General features: G+C 42.0%; 1 pseudogene; it reads left to right on the top strand.

Moving 5' to 3' along the window:
• Nucleotides 1-4,345: 4,345 nt before the first annotated feature.
• Nucleotides 4,346-14,378, top strand: LOC148134836 (putative G protein-coupled receptor 139; annotated as a pseudogene).
• Nucleotides 14,379-14,937: the final 559 nt, after the last annotated feature.

Below are 14,937 nucleotides of genomic sequence, written 5' to 3'. Positions count from 1 at the left end.
CTCCTACCCACTGCCTCCTCAAAATTAACAAACTTCCCTGCCCTTGTCGACCGATTGTCTCAGAATGATCCTGGCCCACTGAAATCATCTCCACATACCTTGATAATTTCCTATCCACACGGTTCAGGATCTCCTCACCTATAGTCGAGACACCCCAACGCCCTCCTTGACATTCATTTCGCCGGTTTCCAACAAGTCATCATCACCAAGGACATCGTGTCTCTATACACATCTGTCCTTCCCGACGAAGGCTTCCAAGACTTCTATCTCTTCCTCTCCAGTCGTCCCCACCAGTACGCTTCCATTTGCTTGGCAGAACTGGTCATCAACCACAATAGAACATAGAACACTGCAGCGCAGTACAGGCCCTTCGGTCCTCGATGTAGCGCCGACCAGTCTTACCAATCAGAAGCCCATCTAACCTATACTATATCATGTACGTCCATATGTTTGTCCATTGACGACTTAAATGCACTTTTCATTGGTGAATCTATTACCGTTGCAGGCAAAGGATTCCATACCCTTACTACTCTCTGAGTAAAGAAACTACCTCTGACATCTGTCCCATATATATCATCCCTCAAAAAAACATTATGCCCCCCTCATGATCGCCATCACCATATCTGGAAAAAGGTTCTCCCTGTCCACCCGATCTGACCCCTGATTATCTTATGTGTCATTATTAAGTCACCTCTTCTCTCCAACGAAAACAGCCTCAAGTCCCTCAGCCTTTCCTGGTAAGACCACCCCTCCATACGGGGCAACATCCTAGTCGATCTCCTCTGTGCCCTTTCCAAAGCTTCCGCATCCTTCTTATAATACGGTGACCAGAACTGTACACAATACTCCAAGTGCGGCCGCACCAGAGTTTTGTACAGCTGTAGCATGACCTCATGGTTCCAGAATTCGATCCCTTTATTAAAAAAAAAGCTGAAACACTGTCTGCTTTCTTAACAACCCTGTCAACCTGCGTGGCAACTTTCAAGAATCTGTGTACATGGACACCAAGATCTCTCTGCTCATCGACACTACCAAGAATCTTACCATTCTCCCAGTACTTTGCATTCCGGTTACTCCGACAAAAGTGAATCACCTCACACTTGTCCGCATTAAACTCCATTTGCCACCTCTCAGCCCCTGCTTTACAGCTTATCTATGTATCTCTGTAACCATCGAGACTATTCACAACTCCGCCGACATTAGCGTCTTCTGCATATTTACTAACCCACCCTTCTACGCCCTCATCCAAGGCATTTATAAAAATGACGAACAACATTGGACCCAACACCGACCGTTGCGGTACACCATAACTAACTGGTCTCCAGGATGAACAGTTCCCATCAACCACCACCCTCTGTCTTCTTGCAGCAAGCCAATTACTGATCCAAACCGTTATATCTCCCACAATCCCATTCCTCTGCATTTTGTACAATTGCTTACTGTGGGGAACCTTATCGAACGCCTTGCTGAAATCCATATACACCACATCAACCGGTTTACACTCATCTACCTGTTTGGTCACCTTCTCAAAGAACTCAATAGAGTTTGTGAGGTAATACGTGCCCTTCACAAAACCGTGTTGACTATCCCTAATCAAATTATACTTTCCGACATGATTATAAATCCTATCTCTAATAACCTTTTCCAACACCTTACCTACAACTGAAGTAAGGCTTACTGGTCTATAATTATCAGGGTTGTCTCTTCTCTACTTCTTGAACAGAGGAACCACATTTGATATCCTCCGGTCTTTTGGCACTATTCCTGTAGAGAGTAACGATTTAAAGATCAATGCCAAAGGCTCAGCAATCTCCTCCCTGGCTTCCCAGAGGATACTAGGATAAATCACATCTGGCCCAGGAGATTTATCTATTTTCACACTCTGCAGGATTTCTAATACCTATTCCTTGTGAACCGCAATCCCACCTAGTCTAGTAGCCTATATCTCAGTATTCTCCTCGACAACATTGTCATTTTCTCGGGTGAATACTGTCGAAAAATATTCATTTAGGTCTTCTCCAATCTCCTCTGACTCCACACACAACTTCCAACTACTATCCTTGATTGGCCCTAATCTTACTCTCGTCTATCTTTAATTCCTTAAATACCGATAGAAAGCCTTAGGGTTTCCGCTGAATCTATCGGCCAACAAATTCTCATGTTTCCTCCTGGCTCTTCTGAGCTCTCACTATATGTCTTTCCTGGCTATCTGGTAACCCTCAAGCACCATAACTGAGCCTTCATATCTCATGCTAGCATAAGCCTTCTTCTTCCTCTTGAACAGAGATTCCACTTCCTTCGGAAACCAGGTCTCCCGCGCTCTCCAGCTTCCTCCCTGCCTGAGAGGTACATACTTATCTCGGACACACAGGAGCTTTTCCTTGAATAAGCTCGACATTTCTAATGTGCCCATCCCCTGCAGTTTACTTCCCCATTCTATGCTTCCTAAATCTTGCCTAACCGCATCATAATTGCCTTTCCCCCAGCTTAGCCATGGACACACGCGTAGTCCCCAGCTCTGCCTGCCCTTTCGTTGGATATGTGGAACAGTCTATCTTCTGCAGCAACACCGATACCATCCCCGCCCATCCCCCCGCTGTTACCTCCGCTGCATTGTTGATTCTATCCCACGAGAAGTTTAAACACTTCATCAACATCATAAACACATTCCACCTCGACCTCAATTGCTACTGACCATCTCGGACTTTCCCTCCCTTTCCTGGACCTCTCCATTTCCATTAACGACATCCTTATTTCCAATTCATCTGCCTCCGCCGCACCTCCTTCCAGGATGACCAATTCCACGACAGAACACACCACGGCCTCCTTCTTCAAAGACCACAATTTCCTGTCGCAAGTGATCGATGATGGTCTCCTACGTATGACATCCAACTTTCGCATCTCCGCCCTTGAAGCTCACCCCTCCAACATCAACAAAGTTGGGACTCCTCTGCTCCTCACCTTGAACCTTATGAATTTCTGAATATCTACCGCCTGGGTCAATCCAACCAAACAGGATCAGTGTGGATTTCGCAAGTTTCCTTAGTTCCCCTCCCCCAATTAACTCCAAATCCAACTTTCCAACGCGGCTTCGCCCTCTTCACTTGTCCGACTTGTCCACCTTCGTCCTCCCCATCCGCTCCCCCCTGCTCTCTGAGCTATCACCTTCACCCCAACCTCATTTACCTATTGCATTTTCAACTACCTTCTCCTTAGTCCCACCCCCTCCCAGTTATCTCTCAGGTCTTCTTTTCTAGCCCCTAATTCCTCATCAAGGGCTTGTGCCCAACACGTCGATTGTCCTGCTCCGTGGATGCTGTCTGAGTGGCTGTGCTACTCCATCGCCACAGTCTTCGAATCTGATTTCCAGAGACTGCAATGCGCCCTTTCCCCCATGCCAGAATGATACGACAATGCTGGGCTGGAAACCCTGGCTGTGGGAAACCGTCACGTCAGGCTGAGACAGTCAATACAAGATGGGACTATCCGAGATTATAATAACTGTTCGTCGTCACTGAAGAAGGCTTCCAAAGAGGGCCACCCAACAGGGTCAAAGCTGCCAAGATGGGGACTGCCGGATGTCATCCTGTGGTTGAATCAAAACAGCTCACAATACTGGAATCAGCCGTTGAGATCTGAGGGAACCATTTCCAAATTTCTAGGACCACGTGCTCAAAGGGAAAAAAAATGGGATATGTACAAGGCATTTGTCTGCATTCAAGAGTGGCACAGGTTTCTTTCCTTGACATTTGATTACAGACTTCGTCGCTTTTTCTGCAACTATTTCAGTGTTATCCAGCCAATTCCCAAACACATGTTCATGATTTAGCCTGTGAAGAGCTGCGACTCATGTCTTAGCTTGCAGACCTCATATTGCCACCCAGCGTCTTCAATTCAGAACCCATTTAGTTTGTTTTAACATCTCGACTAAAGTTTTTAATGCACTTCCGTCCGCTCTTGCATATGATAACTTCAAGCCTTATCTCAGCAGTCCATGATACAATTCATGCCATGTATCAAAGGTGACAGTATTGCATTGTTTACATAAAAACCTTGATGTTAAATAGTTCACACACAGTTAGAAATATCTCCGTGATTTGAACCGTCCATATGATTGGAGCCCCAGTCAACCGCGATAATTTTTCCAGCCACACAGTCATCTCTGATAGATACAGCACTCCCGAACTCGAGTCTTGAAACGCTTCGTGGTTTTTACAATCTTTTCTAGTTGCCACAGCCTTTCGTGAACCTTCTCACATGTGGCATACTTTTCGCACTCTATTCCGGACTCAGGCAGTAGCAGACTCGAATTTTGGCCTGCACACTACCCAGGGCAACGGTGGCAATGGCGAGTCCAGCGAGGTCTCATACCAGCGAGGGCGTTGGTGGGGCAGGACGGATTCGAACTGTGGCAATTTCCATCCCAGCTGCAGTGGTACGGTGAAGGGACTGCTATCTCTCCACCAGGATCATGGCTCATAGCAGAGAACTTCAAGAAGTGGACAGTAAAGTTGAACAATTTTATTTTTATTCATCTGGCTTTATATCGCACGTCAAAACTTTTTGTTTGCGTTTTAAGATGGCACCAGAAAATGGCCACACTCATGAATACATTGCACTGTATTCTGTATCAAATTAGCCATGACATCATATGACTAAAATCAAACCTCTTTAAAAGTATATGACCCAATTCAACCATACATAAATCTCTCGCCTGTCTTGGACTCCACATTCCTCCATATAAAATTGCCCAACATCACAGAGTTCCATTTTTTTCTTATTAGCAGTGGTATTTTACAACTTTTCTGTACTCCGGAAGCTAACATTCTTGCATCAATTTGATTCAGTTACCATTACGTCATCAGTTCATATAAACTGATTAAGATGATGTCATAGTATTACTCATAGTGGCCAGTAAACTTTGAAAAATACGTGACTCCATTTCTTTGAAGAAAGGAATTTACCATGAACTTCAAGCAAGCTGAGAAGAAAATTTTGTGTTAAGCGATATAGTTGTTGGTGGGAAATCTTCGAACTCTAGCAATATGTGACACCACTTCCTTTGAAAAAGGAATAGGCCATGGGATTTCAAGCAGGCTTAGAAGAGAACCCTCTGTTTAACGATACATTTGTTATGTGGGGAGAGTTCAGTTCACCTTCTACATTTTCAAGGTTGAATAAGACACAGATGGTTTACTCCCATTTTGGTAGCCCTTATGAAGAAAATGTAATAGCAGCTGGGACTTGTAAATGTATATGAAATAAAAAACAATTGACTAAATAAAATATGTATAGACGAGGCAACTTGCAAATAAAGTTTTTATATATGTCGTTATTTACTGTATTGGACCTTAATACAATTTATACGGATCATTATGTCCTGCCTTTGTTTAGCATTTGAGGCATACAGGCGAACGAACTGTTCAAAGCATTCAGCCCAGCAGAAGAAAATGGTCAAAAATGAGTAAATGATTCAATGCAGCATTGCCAATTGACTGAGGACTGAGACACAATCTCAAGAACGTCAATATACAGGTTCTATCAGCGTATGTCTCCACTTTCGACAGAAATATAGATTGAAGATGCGTATGTAGCAAAACTAGGAATAAATCTCACGTAGTCAAGATAATGCATCATGTAATGCATCAGTTCACCAGGCTGTAAGTTTGTGGCTTCGAACGAATTAATAAAGAACTGCTTTCACTGACTAAGATACCTATCTGACAGTTTGAAGTTACGCTGCTTGCAAACTGCAGTGGAATATCCTCGAGTCTTTGGAAATGGAGACGAACCAACTTAGTTTATGCCTGCGTCCTAAGCTGAACCAGAAAGCAACAGCTGTGGTACACCTGTCAGGTCGCTGCCTCAATAGTGTTATAATATATTAAAATTTCCTGAGTTGTTGCAAAAACTTCTCGTTTGCCTTACTGGTTAACGTCTCAAATGTCCAAACTAATTTTAGAATTTGTGTTTTTGCTCACCTAAAATTTTAACGACGAACGATATACTTGTTTTCAGCTTCGATTCTTCCATCTTATCGTGATCACACAAACCCCATAAAACTTCCTGTCTCAATCCCTGTCCCCAGCACTTAACCCTTCGCGATTTCCACATTCATCCCCAGGCTCACAAACCTGCAGAAATCATCAGTATTTTGAGCACAGCTAATGTTTTCATTTCTTCGTGAATCTCAAATTAATTTCCAGTCTTTTTATTCAGTTGATTTCAGCTGCTGTAATTAATCCTTCGAAATACACTTTGCCACATCACTTTTGTGACTCCATATACGTAACTTCAAGGCACTGCATCAATTTATGCGAATACTACATTTGGTTTAATAGCTCCAATAATTCTTTGGTATATAACATCATCTCACATACATGGTAGATTTAAACATTCAAGTTCATCCCTTCAAGTTGAATCATTGGCTCCTCCCATGAATCCCTTTCCGACAGCACTGCATTGAGCAGAATAACATCACTATTTGTTCAGTGACTAATTAATGTCTGTCCCCATGGATTGTATTTCTATCAATTGAGCGGGGATTGCGTGATTTTTACCTACATAAGTGTGTCCCTGCCATATTTTTTTCCAACAGTATGAGAGGGACCAAGATCTTGGACACCAACAGAGATAAGTGGATACAGACACAGACTGAGACCGACAGAACAGGAGCTTTGAGTCAAGACATCGACATCTTCTGCAAATCCTCTTGAATCCAAAACCCGCCATTGAAATTTAACAACAAATGGATCAGAATATGACAATAACAGATTGGTATGGTACAACAATGCACCAGGCTCTGCGAATACCAGCGTGGAAGTTTCCATCAAGTGCTGAGAATCTTGGATCAAAAAATTGGAATGCAACCCCAATTAAGAGAGATTTATCCTGGACTGTTTACTTTCTTTCTTTATTTTACAATCGGATGTCAGTAGCTTGGCGGATCCAATATATACTTTATATTGTTCAATACTTCTACTATCCTATGCTTGCAATTGTTGGTGGTCCTCGTAAGTAATGATAATTGGTCTTTTTTATATATGTATACATCAAACGAACTTATCTGGATTATTATTCTTGGATTTCAGTGCAGCACTATAGATACGATTGGTGCTCCCAAAGAGATTCCTTTTACAGTTGAAACTTTAGAATTCACTGCTAGTTGTATTCGTGCTCTCATTATCTAACGATCTTCTTTTTATTTGCGTCTGGTAGTATTGTTAGTAAGTGCCAGCATTCAAGTCATATATTTTTAACCCTCAAAATTCCCCTTTGTTGATCTTCTTACTCCAGTGCTGGTAAGACAAAATCATTCTCTTCAACATTGAACAGAAGCTCCGTTCCGCCTCTCTGGGTGATTGCTGAATTTGAACAAGACTATCTTCCACCTTTAAGGAGAAAGTGAGGTCTGCAGATGCTGGAGATCAGAGCTGAAAATGTGTTGCTGGAAAAGCGCAGCAGGTCCGGCAGCATCCAGGGAACAGGAGAATCGACGTTTCGGGCATAAGCCCTTCTTCAGCCCATTCCTGAAGAAGAGCCTATGCCCGAAACGTCGATTCTCCTGTTCCCTGGATGCTGCCTGACCTGCTGCGCTTTTCTAGCAACACATTTTCAGCTGTCTTCCACCTTTAGAATATTTCTTGATTCAGACACTAGGTGCACCATCTCACCACCTGAATTAATGCTTCTTTGTGCGAACAGAGTCAAACTGTGAGACCACGTTTGCCTTTCTGAAGTTTAAACTCCACAATTCTCAGAAGGACTCGTTTACAATAAATACATATTGGGAAAATAGAAAACATCTTCCAAATTCCGACTGCTCGTACCATTTCACTCCAATTCTGTTCAACTGATATCCTGTACAAACGCACCTTCATAAGGTTCTCATTGGGCCAAAAAACTATTTTCTGCTTTCATTATTTTGTGCAAACCCAGATATGGCCTCACCCATTCAATGTTTCCATTCCCATACATTTTCAATGAAGTTAGACTTTTGTTGTCTGTTTATTTGCTAATACTGTTGAACTTACAAAAAGTGCTGCTCATTTCGGAAGAAGCTGTAAAATGAAGTGGCATACCTGTAACACTTCTAATTGGATGAGAATCCTAGATTAAAAGGACCCAAGGGTAGTTCAGTATTATTAATACATTTCCCCCTCATTCCACCACTTTGCTTCTATTCTAACAATTCGCATACCAATCTATATCGACGAAGTTGTGTGAGGACAAATGTGTACCATTCTAATGTAAATTATCTTCTTGAAGAAAATGGGAAGCAAATGTCTCTATGGGTGGTCATAAAATGCGGGACACTGTAATTTCAATTATCATTCAAAACAATGTTTTGAAGTATTGCTCTTCTGTATTTTGTGATCGTCAATTCTCTATGAGGCAAAATCATCACAGTCATGTTAGGTTTAATTTGTCTTGAGTCTTGGATCCTCTAAGCACGGCTGAAAATGTTGTAAAGTTATCAGGAATGCTTCAACGAGAAGCTCCAATATTTCGGATTTGGAACAGTTCATGCAGAAGCAATGGTGCAAAATCAATCTTCCCCTAACCAGAGTGTTTCATTTGCCAGTCCAGGGTTGTGTTTACCCATTAATGCCTTAAATATAAATGCATAATAGTCACAACAAACAAACTCATTCTCCATGGGAGATTTAAATTTTCCCAACATTGACTGGGATACACTTAGAGTCAGAGGACTAGGTGGGTTAGAATTTGTAAGATGCGCCCAGGAGAGTTTTCTAGAGCAGTATGTCAATGGTCCGACGAGGGAAGCGTCCACATTGGACGTAGTACTGGGGAACAAGCCAGAACAGGTTGTAGAAGTTGCGGTGCGGGATTTCTTTTGGAAAAGTGACAACAATTCTTTAAGTTTTTAAATACTCGTTAATAAAGAAGAGAGTGTAGCTAAGGGAATAGTACTAAACTGGGGCATGGGCAATTATATTAATATTAGGCAGGAGCTCAAAAATGTGGATTGGTCACAGCTATTTGAAGGGAAGTCCACATTTGATATGTGGGAAGCTTCCAAATATAGGTTAAAGATAGTGGAGGAGAGTCAAGGTCCGTTGAAGGCAAAGTATTGGAAGGGCAAGATTCGTGACCCGTGAATAATTGGAGAAATTGTACGATCAGCCAAGAGGAAAAGGGAAACGTACATAAGATCTCGGCAGTAAAGAGCAGAATTGGCCTTCGAGGAATATCGGAAGAGTAGGACAAGTCTTAAAGGAGGAATAAAGCGGGTTAAAACGAGTATTTTTAGCGAGCAATATTAAGGAGAATCCCAAAACATTTCATTCTTACATAAGAAGCAAGCGGGTAAAAAGAGAAAAGATTGGTCCACTCAAGGATAATGAAGGAAGGTTGTGTGTCGAAACTGAGAGAATGGGTGAGATTCTGATTGATTACTTTGCACTGAAGTTCACTGAGGAGAGGAACATGATGAATCTTGAGATTAGAGAAAGATGTTTGATTACTCTGGATCACGATAATCCAAGTACGGAAGATGTGTTGGGTAGGATAGAGGTTACTAAGGTGCACAAATCCCAAGGACCGGATGGGATCTATGCCAGGTTGCTGAGGGAGGTGAGAGAGAAAATAGCTGGGTCACTGACAGATATCTTTGTAGCATCCTTAATCACAGGAGAAGTGCAATATGACTGGGGGTTGCTCATTTTGCCCCAATGTACAAGAGGGACAGTAGGGATATTCCGGGAAACTACAGACCAATGAGCCTGACTTCGGTGGTGTGACAGTTTCCGAAGAGGGTACTGCGGGACAGAATGTACATATATTTAGAAAAGATTTTGCTTATCAGTGATCGGCAACATGTTTTTGTGCGGGGGAGAACGTGCCTTACTAAGTTAATAGAGTTCTTTGCGGAAGTGACCAAGTTGATAGATGAAGGAAGGACTGTTGATGTCATATACATGAACTTTAATAAGGCGTTGGATAAGGTTCCCAATGGTAGAATAATGGAGAAAGTGAAGTCACATGGTGTGCAGGGTGTTCTACCTCGGCGGATAAAGTATAGGTTGAGCAACAGGAGACAGAGAGTAGCAGTTGAAGGGTGTTTCTCGAAATGGAGAAAGGTGACCAGTGGTGTTCCACAGGGGTCAGTGTTGGAGCCATTGTTGCTTGTGATGTACGTAAATGATCTGGAAGAGTGCACCATTGGTCTCATCAGCAAGTTTGTAGATGTCAGAAATGTTTTCTGGAGTAGCAGAAAGTATCAGGGACTGTCAATGAATACAGGAGGATATGGATAGACTGGAGAGTTGGGCGGAAAAGTGGCAGATGGATTTCAATGCATAAAAATGTGAGGTGATACATTCAGGTAAAACTAATTCGAGAGCGAATTATACAATGAATGGAAGAGCCTTGGGAAATGCTGATGGGCAGAGAGATGTGAGAGTGCAGGTCCGTTCTACCTGTAGGTTGCAGCACAGGTAAATAGAGCGGTCAAGAAAGCATATGGTATGCTTCCCTTCACTGGATGGAGTATTGCGTTCAATAGCTGGCAAATCATGTTAAACTTGTACAAGTCATTGGTTCGGCCGCATTCAGACTACTGTGCACAGTTCTGGTCGCCACATTCCCAAAGGGCGTGGACGCTTTTGAGAGAGCGCAGAGAATGTTGACGAAGATGTTGCCTGGTACGGAATGTTCTAGCTATGACGAGATGTTGAGTAGGTTAGGTTTGTTTTCATTAGAAAAATTGGAGATTGAGGGGTACCTGATTGAGGTTTAAAAAGTCATGAAGGATATCGACATGTGAATAGGGACAAGCTTTTTCCCAGGATGAAGAATTCAGTAACGAGAGATCACAGTTTCAAGGTCAGAGGTGGAAAGTTTAAGGGGGAATACAAGCGGCAAGTACTTCACAAAGAGGGTCGTGGTCATGTGGAACGCATTGCCAGCAGAGCTGGTAGAGGCAGGCACTGTAGATTCATTTTAGATCCATCTGGACAGATGCAGGAGTAGGTGGGGAGCAAAGGGATACAGATGCTTAGTACTTAGGGTACAGGTTTAGATAGTAAATTTGAAAACGGCTCAGGCTTGGTTGGCCAAAAGGCCTGTACCTGGGTTGTAAATTTTATTTGTTCTTTGGCTTTCTTTCCATATCTAAAATTTGCCTACCATTGTGGGCGGCACGGTGGCACAGTGGTTAGCACTGCTGCCTCACAGCGCCTGAGACCCGGGTTCAATTCCCGCCTCAGGCGACTGACTGTGTGGAGTTTGCACGTTCTCCCCGTGTCTGCGTGGGTTTCCTCCGGGTGCTCCGGTTTCCTCCCACAGTCCAAAAGATGTGCAGGGTCAGGTGAATTGGCCATGCTAAATTGCCCGTAGTGTTAGGTAAGGGGTAAATGTAGGGGTATGGGTGGGTTTCGGGTCGGTGTGGACTTGTTGGGCCCCATTACTGTTTCTACACTGTAATGTAATGTAATCTAATCTAATCTAATTGTTTGTTAAACTTAAAGCAGCACGTTCCATTCCCTTGCAGCACTACCTGCATGTTCCCTTATACAAAAATAATCGCCCGGGGCTCATTTTAAAAACATCACATCGTGCAAGTCTTTCTCACGTTGCCTACGCCACTTAATCCTGGGGATTTTGAAAGCATGGAGAAACTGCATGGGATATCCTTTGGTTCTCCCAGTAGTGTCGGCTCTTCATCGTGACTCAAACAAACCGCCATGTTAACAGAGAGTGGTTGCAGGAACTAATCTCAACGTCAAAAGAAAACATTATCCGTAACGTCGAGTCTGATGAAGCTTTCTTGTGCCCTGCAACTTGTAGTGTTTTCTGGAGCAAGTGTTATAGAAGTGGCGTTCCACTTTTTCATATTTCTTTAACCTAATGATACCAGAATTGCCGACAGAGATCTTGAAACCGCAATAATGTAATGTGGCTGGTTACATTCTGGATAGATTGACAAGTATTCGATTATGAACAATGCCAATTAAGAGTCCTCTTTGAAATGGTGGATTTTAGGTAAACCCAAATCATGGAGGAAACTAGCCCCTTTCAAAACATGCCATTAAAATAACCTAGACCTTAGCTTTTATTTTATATCAAGACAAGCTGAAAGCAGTGCATTCCAGATGTGATTCGAATCGTCACATACAAATCGTATTTGTTATTCTACAAATGTTGCTAAGGCCTTAGAAACACAGATTTTTGTTATCTAAAATACCCAGAGACTTCCATTTTCAATTAAGCACACAACCAGATAGTCCAGAGTAAACAACCTCTCCCTTCCTACGTTTCAGCATGTACATGGTGAGTTGTCGTCTTGGCGTGAATAACAAATAAAAATCCAATTCATTTCTGCAAACCTGTGTAGACATTTTCGGGTCTATTTCCCAGTCTAGATCATCCGAATTCCTGTTATTATGCTGTTTCTTCATCAACTCTATTTTCTTATCTAATTACTGACTCTTCCAAGATTGGAATTTGTCCCTGCAGTATCTGAAAACCTTTATTAGGACAATCTTTCCTCATAACGTAAGTACGCATTCCATTGTATATCACTTGGTTGTTAAAATAGAGATTCGTACAGCCAGTCCGTCGTCTTTTATCAATTGTGTTGCAGAGCTGTCACATGGTTAATGACACCGCATCGATTGAAACAGCTTTGTTTTCATGAAACCCTTAATCAAACTAAATTAACTATCTTCTTAATCTGCTCTGCTCGAAGTTGAACCATCCACTTTTGCTAATTCTCCTCTGTGCATGCACCATATATCCGTTGAAAAATACATGCAATTACATCAGTTTCTCACACTCTTCACATTATGCATATACTTCACTCCTACCACACCCAATTGTCTATGGCACTCAGTAAAGGCAAAGGTTATTTTATCTATGTTTTGACATACCTAATCTATTGTGTAAAGTTCTGGCACATGCCGAGGATGCTTTGAAGAGTGTGTAGAATTTAATAACGAGGATGTTGCCGGGTATGGGGCACTTTCAGTCATTAAGGAAGATTGGCTCGACTGGATTTGATTTCACTGGAATGCAGCAGATTGAGTGGCGCAGCATAGAAGTTCTTAGATTTGTGAATGGCATTGGTAGAGTGGAAAATATGAGGCATTTTCCCTGTGTGGAGGGTGAATTACGCAGTTTTAAGATGCAAGATGGGAAGTTCAGACGCGATGCAGGAGGCAATACTTTCACACACAGAGTGATGACTGCTGAGAAAATGTTGCTAGACGAAGTGTTTGAAGCAGACATAATCGCAGCACTCAAAAAGCATACGGACGAAGATATGAATGGAAAGGGAAAAGAGAGTTATGGGTCCTCAAAGCGAAGCAATTTTAGAATGAAAGGGCAAAATATGGCAGTGTAGGTTTGGAAGGCTGAAGGACCTGATGCGGAACGGTGGTGTTCTTTGTTATTTACTCTTGAAGTTTTTTCCCCCAGATTCCGAGATAACTTTCATGCATGTCCTTGTACTCTGTCTCACAGTGAACGCAGTGACAATTGTGATTCTGTCCCGCGGGAAGTGTGATCTATCCAAATGTGTCACGCTCTACCTGGTGTCTATGGCAATTGCGGACTTACTGGTTATTATCTTCGATCTCATACTCAGACACATTCCAATTGTTTACCGAGAAGATTTTCATTTCTTGATTTATATCCCTGTGTGTAATATCCATGCTGTCCTACTTTATGCAATCACTGACTGTTCCGTATGGTACACCGTCACTTTCACCTTTGATCGACTTGTTGCCATTTGCTGCCCGAAGCTGAAAAGTAAATACTGCACGGAAAGAACAGCTACGATGGTTGTGGGAACTGTAACAGCTTTAAGCTGCATGAAGAACATTTTTTGGTATTTCATGTTATCAGGTAAATATTTCCAGGTCAACTTACCCTGGTTCTGTTACATAAGAGGAAATGTTTTAGAATCTATGTTCTGGGTGGCAATTGAGTTTCTACATCATATTCTAACACCATGTTTCCCTTTCATCTTGATTCTGTTGTTCAATATAATAACTGTGAGAAATATTTTATTGACAAGCAGAGCTCGTAGGAGACTTCACGCTTCTCGTAGTGGCAAAGATCCAGAGATGGAGAGTCGTAGAAAATCCATAATTTTACTCTTCGTTGTCTCAGCTAATTTCATAACCTTATGGTCAACGTTAATGTTGTATTCAATTTGGTATCGCATGTTTTGCTTGGGGTATCATGCCATATCATTGCAGGCGTTCGTGCTTGAGATGGGATTGATGCTTCAGCTTCTGAGTTGTTGTACGAACACTGGCATTTATGCAGTAACACAAACTAAATTCAGAACGAATTTTATGAATATATTGAAATTCCCCTTTACTGTAGTTATTAAATTAATTGAGAGATAGGAATGACTGAATTATTGAAGATATGCAAACGTATCCTTTTGGTAATTTGGTATTTGGTGAGGATTTTATTAACTGATGCGACTGTGTAAGTATGGTTTGGCCAAAATCTATATGAAAACAAATGCGGGCTTCTCCTATATTAATGAATAATTGTTCGCACTAAATTGTAACAGAACAATGAGGAAGAGAACAGTGAGTGCAGCCTCGAGACAAAAGCTGCTCCATTGGTGGCCATGAGATGATTTGGATTTTTGTAAACGTCTATCTGGTTTCTTCATCCACTCGGAAGAAACAATAGTCACACCTTTTCTTATCCGGCCAACAACACTGACTGAACACTAACTGTGATGAGGGTGGTTCAAAAAAGCTTACTGAAGTGCTCAGAATAAGTAATCAGTTTCAGAAGAGAAACTGGATTAAACAATTTCCATCTCAGGAAATAAAAACAGCATGAATGATATTGCAACATTATAAACGTCTGATGCTATTGATAAAAGTTAGAGAGGCTTACAAAAGGGACGTCAACAGAAATCCTGAGGTAACACTTACAATAATTATT

The sequence above is a fragment of the Chiloscyllium plagiosum genome, unplaced genomic scaffold (genome assembly GCF_037043375.1).
Source record: "Chiloscyllium plagiosum isolate Xiang-an unplaced genomic scaffold, Cpla_swu_hap1 HiC_scaffold_52, whole genome shotgun sequence".
NCBI lineage: Eukaryota > Metazoa > Chordata > Chondrichthyes > Orectolobiformes > Hemiscylliidae > Chiloscyllium > Chiloscyllium plagiosum.
This window is presented reverse-complemented; position numbering and strand designations above follow the sequence as displayed.